Source organism: Neophocaena asiaeorientalis, unplaced genomic scaffold, assembly GCF_003031525.2.
Source record: "Neophocaena asiaeorientalis asiaeorientalis breed wild unplaced genomic scaffold, Neophocaena_asiaeorientalis_V1.1 scaffold204, whole genome shotgun sequence".
Lineage (NCBI taxonomy): Eukaryota > Metazoa > Chordata > Mammalia > Artiodactyla > Phocoenidae > Neophocaena > Neophocaena asiaeorientalis.
The window spans coordinates 9,334,739-9,349,663 of record NW_020173922.1 but is presented as its reverse complement, the minus strand read 5'-3'; positions in this window follow the sequence as shown (position 1 = coordinate 9,349,663).

The following is a 14,925-nucleotide window of genomic DNA, read 5'->3' as shown; positions in this document are numbered from 1 at the left end:
GAAATCAGAATTTGAATCTCATATTCACCACCTATTGGTGTTACAGCTTTGTGGAAGTTACCATCTTTTGACCATCCATCTATCTCGAAGTGAGAAAAATAATTACTAGCTCACTGGGTGGTTATAAGGATTAAATGAGATAATATACGGTAGAAGGCTTCTGTATTTCCCTGCTTAATATCTATTCCCTCTTTCTGGCGGTTAAAAGTAATTTGTTCCATCATGGACAGTCCTCCCCCAGCATCCAACTGTGGTTCATATAAAAGTGATTACGCCTTCGCTTGAAACCAGGCAAATCATTCATATTAAATGGGTCAAGGTTAAATATACCATCAAGATGGAGCAATAAGTGAAATTCTAGAACTTCTGCTGGAACTACTGGGAAAAGGAGCTATCTTTTTTCCTGAAGTTGCTAATTGTTACCGTAAATGTGGTGGAATATAAACCATAAGTTACTAGTAGCCATTTACCAGAGCGTGGAAAAAGTTTGCCTGAGGCTGAGTTAAAAAGTGGCAAATATTAAGCCAAAAACAGAAAGACACAGTTTCTTTAAGACATTGATTGAACGTGTGGGTCCAGTGAAAAACTGGTGGTTAGTACCCTGCATAAACTACTTACTATAGTGAGTGTGTACTTATTACATATCTTTAATATTTTCTGAAACTGTTAGATGATTATCTAATCTTTATATTTTTATTTAGTTCTTATATCATTATAATATACCTTGCCAATTCTCTGTGAATGTTGTTTTGAAGACAGGAACTAATATTTCTGTGTATTTTTCCAGCGATATAGTACTTGGGTTTCAAATAAATATCTATAGATTATATTTGCTATTATAATTAACACATTGTCATTCGTGAAACAATAGGTTTCTGATTTTTACTTGTATCGCTCCCATGAAATAAATATTACGTCAGTTAGGATTTTAAATGGCATCTAATGAATCTAAAAGAGTATTTGCAAAACATTACTCAGTCATTGAAAGGATTTTGCATGTTTAGGATTATGAAAAAAAGAGAGCAAATGCAACAATACTGATTTTATAGCTAGGATCTAGCAATAGAAAATAGGATTCATCTTTATAGATGATTGTTTACCTTTGGACGTGAAATCTAAATTTGTATTATGTGGCCATTCCAGGACAAAATCCATTTACACGAAGCACTGGCTCAGTGTAAAATGGCAAGACCCAAATTTTTTACATTTGGAGGCAAATTCCCATTGACATCCTGCATATAGAATATGAGGGCTATATTTAGTTACAATCCTGAGTATAAAGTAATTTTAAAACATGGAGTATGCAGAACCTTTAAATTGCTATTATCTCCTTCCAAGTTGTTGGTGACCTGCCAAAGAAGATCTCTTCAACTACCTTCTTCCTACCACAACATAATGCAACGGAATTACACCATCTCCTGACAAAAATATGTGATATGGCCTAGAGTGTGTTCAGAGGTCATATGTCATATTTAGCCATCCGGAAACCCTATAAGGCCAGAGTCTCTAAAAAGAAAACACCTCCATGACAGGAAGGACCTTTATCTGTTTTTCTTCACTGATCTTTCCGAAGTGCCTAAAAGAGTGGCTGTAACATCACAAGCACTGAATAATTTTTTAAGTGAATGAATGGATGCAAGAATAAATTTTCATTTTAGAAGAACAAATGTAGCTAAACTGGTTAAATGTAAGAAAGAAATCTAAGTTTTATACCTATTATTCTGAGATGTGGACATCTTATCCTTCTATACTGTCGTGTGAGATTTCCATGATATCAGAGATAAAAATGGACTCAGAGAAGGAATAAAAATGTATACTTACTACGTACTTTGTTTCACTGCAGGATAATTTATGGTAACAAAGTACTGGAAAATATCTAAATCCCCAGGAATAGGATATTGGTTAGGGAAATTATGCTACATACATATAATAAATAGAATACCCTACAGTCATAAAAATAGTACTCAAGATGCTAAATAAAATTTAAAACTATCATTATATAAAAAGTGGAAAAGTAAATTGAGAAACTTTTCACATATATTATGCCATATGTTTTAAACTGCATTGTCTATATAGTGGAAAATCAACATTAAACATTTTGATGGTTTCTAATTTACATAGTAAACATATCTTTAATATACTTATATCCCTGATAATTGAAGTTTTTATGAGCACAATGTTAGTGATTTTGGTTGTGAGGGGCACTGAAAAAGAATCTGGGGAATAAAATCTCAACAAACATATTTAAAGACAACACTATTAGTTCAAGCTCTCTTTTCTTCCAATCCAAAGATTTGGAGGTATTTATACTCGAAGCATGAATAGAAAGAGAATCAGGAAAGAGGACAAGAATGAAGAGAAATATGCTGCCCCAGTTTTCTCTTTTCCGTAAAGAAATAGAAAGGCACAACATACATCCTTCCTAGTGCAGATGCTCAAACTCATTTCTGTTCATTTAAGTAAGAAACTATGAGGATGATAATCACTGGGTTTGTGGAATTGTGGTCCTGAAGTTTCCACTGTGAGAATGTTGCAATAAAGAGTATTAATATTCTCTGAGATGCTTTTGTTATCATAAAATCACAACCAACACAGTGAAGAGTAATGCTCCTTTCAATTTCCTACATTAAAACTATAGTCTGCCATTAAATAAGTCATTCACACATTGCTGATACTGTGCTAACAAAAGGGAAGCACGTTGTGACTTTGCCTTTCATCAATATTTACTTTTTATCAATATTCATCTATCAGAAATCTGTAAATATTCAATAAATTAACCTCTGATATAATCAGGAAATTTGCTTCCTTTTAAGAAAATTTTATAGTTGTCTCTATTAATATTTCAAAGGTCACATCAAGATTTTATGACCCAGAGACTTGTGAAAATCTCCTCCAATGTGAAAATTTCATCCTGGACTTGCATATGTGTTCATTATTTCTACATTATTACTTGTGTTATATCATTTTATGTGTTCATTACACAAGTTTTGACTATCTTAATAACTCTTGTGATGTGTCAAATATAAAATAATACTGCATTGAAAATGGTTATTTAAATTTAGATTTATAAAGTATCACTTTCAAATTATATTAGCGTCCAGATTCCTAATACATTTAATACTTGATTCCATGGCAGTAAACAAAATTCATATCACTATGAAGTTGCAGCTTACCTACCCATAAAGTCCTGAAGTAACATAGGTATCCAATACCACTGCACTTCAACAGTTAAGAAAGTAAGCTTACCTATCATTAAGTCATTTATGCCTTTTCACTTATAGTGAAAATGTTAGGTGAATAAAATCAATCAGGATGGTTTTAGCCCATAATCAATAGCTTGTTTTATTGTATCACTTGAGCTTCTCAAGCAGCATATACTTAGGTCAGAACTAAAAAAAAAAATTTGAAAATTAACAATGAGGTATGGCAGTTTTCTCACCAAAACTGTGAACTTTTTGAGGGCCATGACTGTGGCATACACTTCCGGAATCCAGTTAATAACTCAGGAAGTTTTATTAACTTTAGTCCAGCAGTCAAATAAATAGCAATGTCCCCATCTATTCTGTAGCTACAGGATGCATTCAGGACCATGGACAACACACAGTCCAGTCTTTCTTAATTATGACTTTAGCATGCTACCAACTAGCTGTGAAAATGTAAAGCTTATCTTCTCTTTTTAGATACACTGAAAGGAAACTCCATATTCATATTATAAAAGGCAGTGCAACTTTTGATGTTTGGAAAGCAGTGGGCTCACTGCTAAGTGAAAATATATGTCATTACTTTCCAGATGTCTTTTTTTCCTCTACAAATATATGTTTCACAATTGCAAGGACTTTATCATGTCTGTTGCTGTATCTTCATTGCTCAGCCAATAGTCTGGGACATAACATGTTGTTGAATAAGTTATCCATGTGGTGACTCTACGGTAAAACTCTCATTATTAAGCACTGCAACAACAAACCAACAACAACAAATACGTTGTTAAGATTTGTTCATAAGAAAGCCAGTAATGGGACTTTGAAAAGTGATGACTGTGTAGCCAGATTCAGTCAAATTAAAGTTCAACAAAGGACTCATAAATTCTACATAACCAACAATCTACTGTGCTCTTAATTCATAAATTCAGTGAAACCATTTTCTGTAACTAAAATGTTTCTAAAAAAGAACACCATTAAAAATACATGTCCTCCTCCCTAACACCATACACAGAAATAAACTCAAAATGGATTAAAGACCTAAATGTAAGGCCAGACACTATCAAACTCTTAGAGGAAAACATAGGAAGAACACTCTATGACATAAATCACAGCAAGATCCTTTTTGACCCACCTCCTAGAGAAATGGAAAAAAATACAAAAATAAACAAATGGGACCTAACGAAACTTAAAAGCTTTTGCACAAAGGAAACCATAAACAAGACCAAAAGACAACCCTCAGAATGGGAGAAAATATTTGCAAATGAAGCAACTGACAAAGGATTAATCTCCAAAATTTACAAGCAGTTCATGCAGCTCAATAACAAAAAAACAAACAACCCAAGCCAAAAATGGGCAGAAGACCTAAATAGACATTTCTCCAAAGAAGATATACAGATTGCCAACAAACACATGAAAGGATGCTCAACATCACTAATCATTAGAGAAATGCAAATCAAAACTACAATGAGATATCATCTCACACCAGTCAGAATGGCCATCATCAAAAAATCTAGAAACGATAAATGCTGGAGGGGGTATGGAGAAAAGGGAACACTCTTGCACTGCTGGTGGGAATGTGAATTGGTACAGCCACTATGGAGAACAGTATGGAGGTTCCTTATAAAACTACAAATAGAACTACCATACGACCCAGCAATCCCACTACTGGGCATATACCCTGAGAAAACCATAATTCAAAAAGAGTCATGGGGCTTCCCTGGTGGTGCAGTGGTTGGGAATCTGCCTGCTAATGCAGGGGACACAGGTTCGAGCCCTGGTCTGGGAGGATTCCACATGCCGCGGAGCAACTAGGCCTGTGAGCCACAACTATTGAGCCTGCACGTCTGGAGCCTGTGCTCTACAACAAAAGAGGCCGCGATAGTGAGAGACCCACGCACCGTGATGAAGAGTGGTCCCTGCTTACCACAACTAGAGAAAGCCCTCGCACAGAAACGAAGATGCAACACAGCAAAAATAAATTAATTAATAAACTCCTACCCCCAACATCTAAAAAAGAAAACAGATAACATTTAAATCCTACACAGTAATCTTTAAAAAAAAAAGTCATGTACCAAAATGTTCATCGCAGCTCTATTTACAATAGCCAGGACATGGAAGCAACCTAAGTGTCCATCAGCAGATGAATGGATAAAGAAGATGTGGCACATATATACAATGGCATATTACTTAGTCGTAAAAAGCAACAAAATTGAGTTATCTGTAGTGAGGTGGATGGACCTAGAGTCTGTCATACAGAGTGAAGTAAGTCAGAAAGAGAAAAACAAATACCATATGCTAACACATATATATGGAATCTAAGGAAAAAAAAAAAAGGTCATGAAGTACCTAGGGGTAAAATGGGAGTAAAGACACAGACCTACTAGAGCATGAACTTGAGGATATGGGGAGGGGGAAGGGTAAGCTGGGACAAAGTGAGAGAGAGGCATGGACATATATACACTACCAAACATAAAATAGATAGCTAGTGGGAAGCAGCCGCATAGCACAGGGAGATCAGCTCAGTGCTTTGTGACCACCTAGAGGGGTGGGATAGGGAGGGTGGGAAGGAGGGAGACGCAAGGGGGAAGAGATATGGGAACATATGTATATGTAAAAGTGATTCACTTTGTTATAAAGCAGAAACTAACACACCATTGTAAAGCAATTATACTCCAATAAAGATGTTAAAAAAAATACATGTTCTCAAAGATTTATATCTGTAGACAGAGTAAAAACATTATTCAGAGACTATGACAGTACAAATGTAAGAAGATATGTAAGATGCATGGCAATGTATCAAATCATGAAATGTTTAAACCTCCACATGGTGCAGGGATGGGGCAGACATTTATGTGCTGGCAGAACTGCACTCATGCCATTGGCACGCATTGTTAGAGAATGACTGCAACTATACAACAGGTATTGATGACTAGAACAACTTAGTGTATTTCAGCCTAAGGCAAAAAAAAAGAATGTTGTCACACGACATATCTTTGAACACCCAAGGGGGGAAAAACACTCTGGTTGAAGCCTAGCCGACTAAAAACATTACACATAGCTAAAGACTGGCAATTACCTGAACATAACTAGTCACCCTGCACTAAGTTCACAGTTACTATAGACTGAATACCAGTCCTTCGCACCTTGAAAATAAAGAGATTATTAATATATACAGTCTTTTCTATTAATATTCATGGCATTATTTAACTTTGACCTACAGAATTTCAAAGCAAATCTAAGCAACCAAATATAGAATGGTTTTGGTTTTTTTTGATATAGAACCTGTGTAATCTGGGATGATGGAGAGATTGATAGTCTGCTTACCTTCCAGACAGTGGCTTCAAGTATCTCTACAAACTCTGATGAAATATGACTTTGGAAATGCTGACTGCAGCAATTCTGGATGAATGCAATCACAATATACCCTCCTTCCAACACACAAATATACACATGTCTCCTGCAAAACTGTGTTCTGTTTTTCAAACTAAGGTTCCCTTTTCATAAAATAAATATATAGTCTATATGGAACAGTCTCTGGTTGAAAATTTTAAAAAATCAGCTAGTCATTTACTGACACAATGTCGAGAAACTGGTTTCATTGTTTTTTTTTCTTTGCTGAGGTATTTATACAAAGCCCAAACAATATTTTATAAAAAAAAAAATCAAACAGTTAAATCCAAACAATTTGCCAGTCAGACCATGTGCAACAGATTCAACTCTCCAAATAACCTGTATCTTCTGAAAGGGCTTCCATCAGATTTTTGTTCCAAACAGACCACTATGTAAAAATACTGCTGGAATTAACTGGTTGACTCAAACTCCAGTGGACAAAGAATACATTAGTAATAATTCCTACAGGTAGTACTAATTTGGGACAAAATGAGTATTAGCTCATAGAAGGAGGAAAGAAGGAAAGGGCCCATTTCTTTCAAAAGACAATGACTTCATTGGTCCGTTAACAGAGCCAGCATTTCATTTCCCACAATTAACATATATTTGTAAGGCAGCAAGATGACATCCAAGAAAGAGCATAAAACTAGCAGACAGGGGAGTTAATGATTAAAATACTGGGCTGTGAAATCAACCAGACAAATTTGTATCTGAAGTCTTCTGCTTCATCTCTGGGTTCATTTAGACCCTAGACCTCCATTTTTGTATCTGTAAACTGGATAGTGATATTATCTAACTCCTAAGTTGTGAGTATTAAAAGAGATAATATACAAAAAATGTAATTTCACGTAGTGCATGATACATAATGAACACTCATAAATGCTACTTCTTAATCTTAGTAGACTTAACTATGTCATTAACCAGCAATGTGATTTCTGCTGGTTGATAACAATAATAGATTAATGAATTCTTATTTGGGGCCAGAGTCTATACTAAAAATTTTATCTAGATTAAATTAATATTAAATTTCTGATATTAACACACAATTCTTTGTTCAGATGGAGAAAAATCAAGGCTCAAAGAGGTCAAGTAATCGAACCCAGGTGAAGGATCAGGTTTGACTGACATCAAACACTACATGTTACAGCCTGTACATTCATCTCCATGCTCCCCACTTATCAAAATAGAAAGAACAGAAAAAAATGCAGAAGAAAAATAAGTTCTACCTATAAGACAAACAGGAAAGAGAAGGAAATTGAAACTTAATTACTATCCTACATGTGTTTAACATGGTGCTAATTGTTTTGCCTGTACAGTCCAATCAGTTCTCGCTAAATTCTTAAGAAGTCATTACACCTATTTTAAATAAGACAGTATACACATCCACTTCAAGAAAAAATGAACTGATAACAGAATTAAGGTCTGCTGAAAACTCCACATAGTTCCCTTTCCTCTACCCACTGTCACAAGTAACTAATACTCAGAATTGAATGCTTAATATCTCCATCATTTTTAACACTTTTACATGTATTTATCCCGAAAAATATGAAGCAATATCTAGTGTATTTCACTTCCATATATGGCATTGAACTTCATGTGTTCTTCAAACATTTTTTTCACTGAAATATATACTATAATATTTATCCATTTTGATATGCACAGCTCTAATTCCTTCAATTTCACTACTGCATATTACTCAGTTTTCATAAAACATCATACTTTATTTATCTATTCAATTTTAAGAAAACACCACAGTTTATCTATTATTTTCCCCTGTTGAGACTTTTATTCCCACTACTACATATAAGTTTTCTGTATATTACACAAGGGCCCATGTAAAAATGTACAGAATGTTCTCTAGAACCTATACCTAGGAATTGAATTGCTATGTAGGCAATGTTTGTTTTCAACCCCTCTTATTGTTGCCGAATGTTTCACTTCTTCAACTTTTCTAGGTATTGCCAAATTGTTCTCCAAAATAGGTACACTAATGTATAAGGGTTTTTCTCATGCTACCTACTCTTTGATTGACATCATCAAACTTTGACATTTTTGCAAATCTGTTGAGTGTACAATAGAATTTAATTGTATTTAAACGTCATTTCACTTATTACTAGTGAGATGGAGTACATTTTCTCATATTTATTTGATATCCAAGTTGTTCCCTCCTTTACATATCTGTTCTTACATTTGTTCTTCTTGTAATCAGGCTACCACATTTTTCTTATAAATATGTTGGGGTTGTTTTTATTCTGGACATTTATCCTTTGTTAATTATTTGTATTGTTAATATCTTCTCCCAGTCTTTGGATTTTTAAAAAATAATTGTTGAATATACCTTTTGATGAAAACATTCAAATTTATAAACGTACTTTATGGTTTGTGCTTATTATGTCTATTTTAAAGTCATTTCCTGTCTAGAGGTCATAAAGATTATCTCCCATATTTTCTTCCTAAAAATACTGAAGTATGATTTTCATACTTAAGTCTTTTGTCCACAAAGAAATCATTTGGGGATATAATATGAGTTATTAATCCTATATTATTTATTTTCATATGAGTTTAAAATTGTTATATCACCAGTTTACACACTACTATCCTCAGAGCACACTTACGAGGTAAATACTAATATAATTCCGAATTAATTGATACAGAAACAAACCTAGAGGTTCAGTAGCCCAGCCAGTGTCCCCAGTTAGTAAATGTTGGGGACAAGATGTACACCCAGGGAGTCTGACTCCGGGGCCCACGCACAATGGAATAGCATGTGTCTGGGCCAGGATTTCCACAACAAAGGAAATAGAAGCTGAGTATGGACTGAAAGAACATCAAAAAAATGAAACTCCCTGCTTCACAATACAGCTGTTGCATAATACTTTCCATTCTAGTACCTGACTTTTTGTCCTATACTCAGGCTGTTTTGTGTTTGGTGAGATTGGACAATCAAAAGCAAAGAATTCAATTAATTAACTCAATTGATCAATCAGTTATCTAATAACAAATGGTCCACTGAAAAATTCCATTAATCAATTGATTCAATTAAAGACTAATTAATGATCAGTTCTGACGATGTTTTAACGTACCTGGCTGGTACTTGCGCTCACTGACTTGCAGTTTAAGATAGACCTAACTGGGTAAATAAAATCAGTGTGTCAGATGTAAAGAGTACACTGGATGTTACGGATCATAGTAGAGGGGCATTTATGTTAGGTGAGGTAGGAGGGAAGTGGAAGGAATTTTCAGACAAATCTTCCTGAAGCAGATGTTTGGGGTGATTATGAGGTGAGGAAAAATTCATCGGACAGGCTGGAGTTCAATAACAAGCAGAGGAAATAGCAGCAGCAAAGACATACAGATGACAATCAGCAGAAAGTATTCCTGGGGCATCACTAACCTTTCAGTGTTGCTGCATTGCTAAAAATATAAGTGAGGTTTTAAGGTGAGACCAGGGCAGTAAGCAAGAGGCAAATGTAGAAGAACACGATGTTTATCATGACAAGGACATCATATTTTACCCCAAGGCCAATGAGAAACCTCACTGTGTGATGTAAACAGAAGGATGGTTTTTATCAGAAGGGCAGCAGAGAGAGTAATTGGGAGGCTGTCGCAATAGTGCAGGTAACTGACAACAGGGGTCTGACCCCTCTTTGCAAGGTTACAAAAATCATTATCATCACAGTTTACACTAGGGACTGACAGGCTGCTAGGGCCTCTGTGCAGCCCCAACTTTGGAGCCTTTCGGAATTTTTGGAAATATTTATTTGTATACCTGTATTTTTCCCCAAAGAAGTGTCTAGAAGACAGGAAAATACCTGAACTATTTTTGGACCTAACTTATAACATTAAACTCCCTTCTCCAATTACCTTCATTTATCCTCCCTGTCCAGGCAGCAAAAGCAAAAACAAAATCCCAAAACCACAAGGAGGTAATTTGAGAAATCTAATGCAGTGCCTACTGGCAGGTAAAAGGAACCTGTAAATGACAGGACAGTATCTTAGGATGAGCAACGTCCGGGACAATACGTACTAGAAGTCCTGAAGGAGCAAGAGGAAGTGTAATGGAACTCAGAGAGAGACAGAGAGCTGAGTGGAGAGGCTGCCTTTGAGGAGTTGTGGCTTTGGTCAAGAAATACGCCAAGCTAGAGGGGCTCTGCAAGAAGGGATCCACTATAAGAATATCCCAATTTCACTCTTCTCCCTCCCTCCAATACTCTGCCAGTGCCTACTACTGTCAAACCCAATAGAAGGCTAGAATACAAAGGAGCTTCATCTTCTTTTTTCTTTCCCCACAACCAAACAGGGTTTATTTTAGAAATGCAAAGGGTTTTTTGGGTTTTTTTTTTATGTGTGTCTATTCTTTTTCAAATTCTTTTCCCATTTAGGTTGTTACATAATGTTGAGAAGAGTTCCCTGTGCTATATAGTAGGTCCTTGTTGGTTATCCTTTCTAAATATAGCAGTGTGTACATGTCAATCTCAAACTGCAAAGGAGCTTCTTGATGTGATCTACCGGGATCAGCCTTGGCCTGGGAGGCACAGGCACAGGGGAGGAGAGTGGAGAGTGGGTCTGGAGGTGCTCAGAGTTCTTTCCCCCACAAATATATCATAATGTAAGTAAAAACTGTGTTTATAATACAAATGCAACTCAAGACCATATCCTGCTTTCCTTCCAGTCAGATTCCATCTTCTGAGCACCTGTCTCTACAGAAATTCTGGATCCAGCACTGTTGGTAGTCCCAACATTCAACACTGAAAGAGTTCACTAAACATATGCTTAGTCAATTTTTACATAACAGTGACAAAAATATAACTTGCCATCGTTCTTCTTATTGCATTCTTCTCCTTGCATTCTTACTTCTTACTAATCTACTCTCTTAGATATTTTTTTAAACATTTTACAGATGAGGAAACTGTAAGAAAAAAAGAAGCTATGGAGGAGAGTTACAGGAAACCAAAGAGAGGTTAAGTGACTTGGAAATGCCACTCACTGTGATCTTAGGGCCAGGAACCTACCCCAGGTCTTCAGACCCCAAAAAAGCAATAGTCATATTTCTACTGCACCATAACTGGCAATTCAGAGCAGTTGCGGTGCAGGGGAAGAAAAGTATTCTGGGGTCTGTATGATCTGATTTAACCCTAACTCTCAAGAGGACACCCAGGGTCCTCTACAAGTGGAAACAATGTCTTTACTTTGAGGAACTGGCTATTCTGGGAGAAGAATGGTAAATAAAGATGAAGAGGTTGGTGCTAATTAAATTCTGAAAATATGGTAATTTTCCTTAACCTGAACAAATAACAGGCATTTTTAATCCTGATTTATTACAAAAGGCCTATCATCCAAATAAATAATAGACGACTATGATGCAACACTTTCAAGATTATTGTCTCATGTTTGAAAGATTAGGGTCACCACAGACAATAAATATTACAGACAAGCCTATGAAGAAAAAGAGACATATTAAGATTGCAAATTGAGAAAATTAAAACTGTATTAAGGGAAATAAAACACTGGAGTCTCTCCCCGCCAGCACACACAGATAAATTAATTGTGTAATAGGAACACTGGAACAGGGTATTATAAGCATTTAGGCAATAAGAGGAAAACAAGTAATTCTGGGTAGGGAGGGGGTGGCACAGTGAAGCTGGACAAATAAAAATTAAGGCTTACAGACAAAACAATTATAAGTAACCGTTTGCAGGTTAAGAGTATTTTTTAAATAATATGCTTTCCACAAAAAAATTAGCGTACCACAATGATAAGGTATTTTAGCGACAGCTCTGCTAAAGAATAATCCAAAAATAAGACTCAGGAAGCTTAGTAACAAGTATATCAAAGAGATAAGTTTAATGGAGTTCCCAGTACTGGCTTAAAAGCAAAAATGTCTGTTTAGCATTTCTGTATTATTGGTAGCAGTTTCTGTTAGGCCAGGATAAAAGAACCAACAGAATGCTCATGACTTCCTTCACTGGTTAGGCATTTATTTCAGCAAAGATTTTGTTTTCTACAACCCTTGTTTTCATTATCCTGCGTTAAAGACAGCCACTAAATACATTTTCCCTATTTTTCCTGCTTGCTTAATCGCTGTGTTTCCACATAGATAAAACCCATACAATTAGCTCGAGCTTTGGAAAATAGTGTTGCCTGGCGCACATGAAATGAAATTTTATGCCGTGCCAGAGGAAGTTACAACCTGTTGTGGGAATAGAAATTCTTTATTGGGAGCTCCTTGCCCATGGCTATACGTGAAGTGAAGAGAGAACAGAGGAAACTATTCAGCTCTGAAAATCCTTCCTTAGCCTAAAAAAAAAAAGAGTAAAATATTTGATTTTCATTCACTTTCTTTAATGTCTTACACTGAAAACTATTATTTTGGCTATACCGTAATTATGCCAATGACTGATTATAAAAATTTTTTAATTAAAAAAATAAGGCAAAATTTGCAATTCAGTTATGTCTCCTTAGGGTCTAGCACAGGACTTGGCACTCATGGATAACTGTTTTATGAAAAATGAAAGATAATGGTATCAACTCTCTGACATGATTCAGAGACAATATGTTTTATTCTTCCCTCCTGGATCCAGTATCCTAATGCCGTATTTTTTAATCCTTATTGTAAAACTGGTCAGCTGCATGGATATATTGTCCTGTGGCATAACCTGAATTCCTGAGGAGCAGATTAACAAGTTTAAAAAAATTAGGCAGAGGAACGAAGGTAAGATGGCGGAAGAGAAAGACGCAGAGATCACCTTCCTTCCCACAGATACACCAGAAATACATCTACACGTGGAACAACTCCTACAGAACACCTACTGAACGCTGGCAGAAGACCTCAGACCTCCCAAAAGGCAAGAAACTCCCCAGGTACAAGGGTAGGGCAAAAGAAAAAACAATAAACAGAGATAAAAGAATAGGGATGGGACCTGTACCAGTGGGAGGGAGCTGTGAAGGAGGAACGGTTTCCACACACTAGGAGCCCCTTCGCGGGCAGAGAATGCGGTGGCAGAGGGGGAAAGCTTCGTAGCCGCGGAGGAGAGCACAGCAACAGGGATGCGGAGGGCAAAGCGGAGAGATTCCGTCACAGAGGATCCGTGCCGACGGCAAGCACCATCCCGAGAGGCTTCTCTGCTTACCCGGCGGGGCTTTAAAGGAGCTCCACAGACGGGCGCGAGCCGCGGGTAAAAGCGCGGACCCCAGAGGGAGGTGTGAGACGCTAAGGCTACTGCTGCCGCCACCAAGAAGCCTGTGTGCGAGCACAGGTCACTATCCACATCCCCCTTCCGGGTAGCCTGTGCAGCCCGCCACTGCCAGGGTCCCGGGATCTAGGGACAACTTCCCACGGAAAACGCACGGCACGCCTCAGGCTGCTGCAACGTCATGCCGGCCTCCGCAGCCGCAGGCCCGCCCCGCACTCCGAGCCCCTCCCTCTCCATAACTTGATGTACCCTGCATCTGTGTAATACATGAATAGACAACGAATCATCCCAAATTAAGGAGATGTACTTTGAGAGCAAGATTTATTATTTTTTCCCCTTTTCCTCTTTTTGTGTGTATGTATATGGTTCTGTGTAAGATTTTTCCTGCATACCTTTACTTCCACCATTTGTCCTACGGTTCTATTCATCCGTTTTTTTTGTTTTGTTTTAAATTTTTTTCTTAATAATTATTTTTTATTTTAATAACTTTATTTTATCTTACTTTACTTTATCTTACTTTATCTTCTTTCTTTCTTTCCTTCCTTCCCTCCTTTAGACAACGAATCATCCCAAATTGAGGAGGTGGACTTTGAGAGCAAGATTTATGATTTTTTCCCCTTTTCCTCTTTTTGTGAGTGTGTATGTGTATGCTTCTGTGTGAGATTTTGTTTCTATAGCTTTCCTTCCACCATTTGTCCTAGGGTTCTATCTGACCGTTTCTTTCCTTTTTTTTTTAAATTTTTTTCTTAATAATTACTTTTTATTTTAATAACTTTAGTTTACCTTATTTTATTTTACTTTATCTTCTTTCTTTCTTTTCTTCCTCCCTTCCTTCCTCCCTTGCTCCCTCCCTCCTTTCTTTCCTTCTACTTCTACTAATTCTTCCTTTCTACTTTTTCTCCCTTTTATTCTGAGCCATGTGGATGAAAGGCTCTTGGTGCCGCAGCCAGGAGTCAGTGCTGTGCCTCTGAGGTGGGAGAGTCAACTTCAGGACACTGGTCCACAAGAGACCTCCCAGCTCCACATAATATCAAACGGCAAAAATCTTCCAGAGATCTCCATCTCAAAACCAGCACCCAGCTTCACTCAACGACCAGCAAGCTACAGTGCTGGACACCCTATGCCAAACAACTAGCAAGACA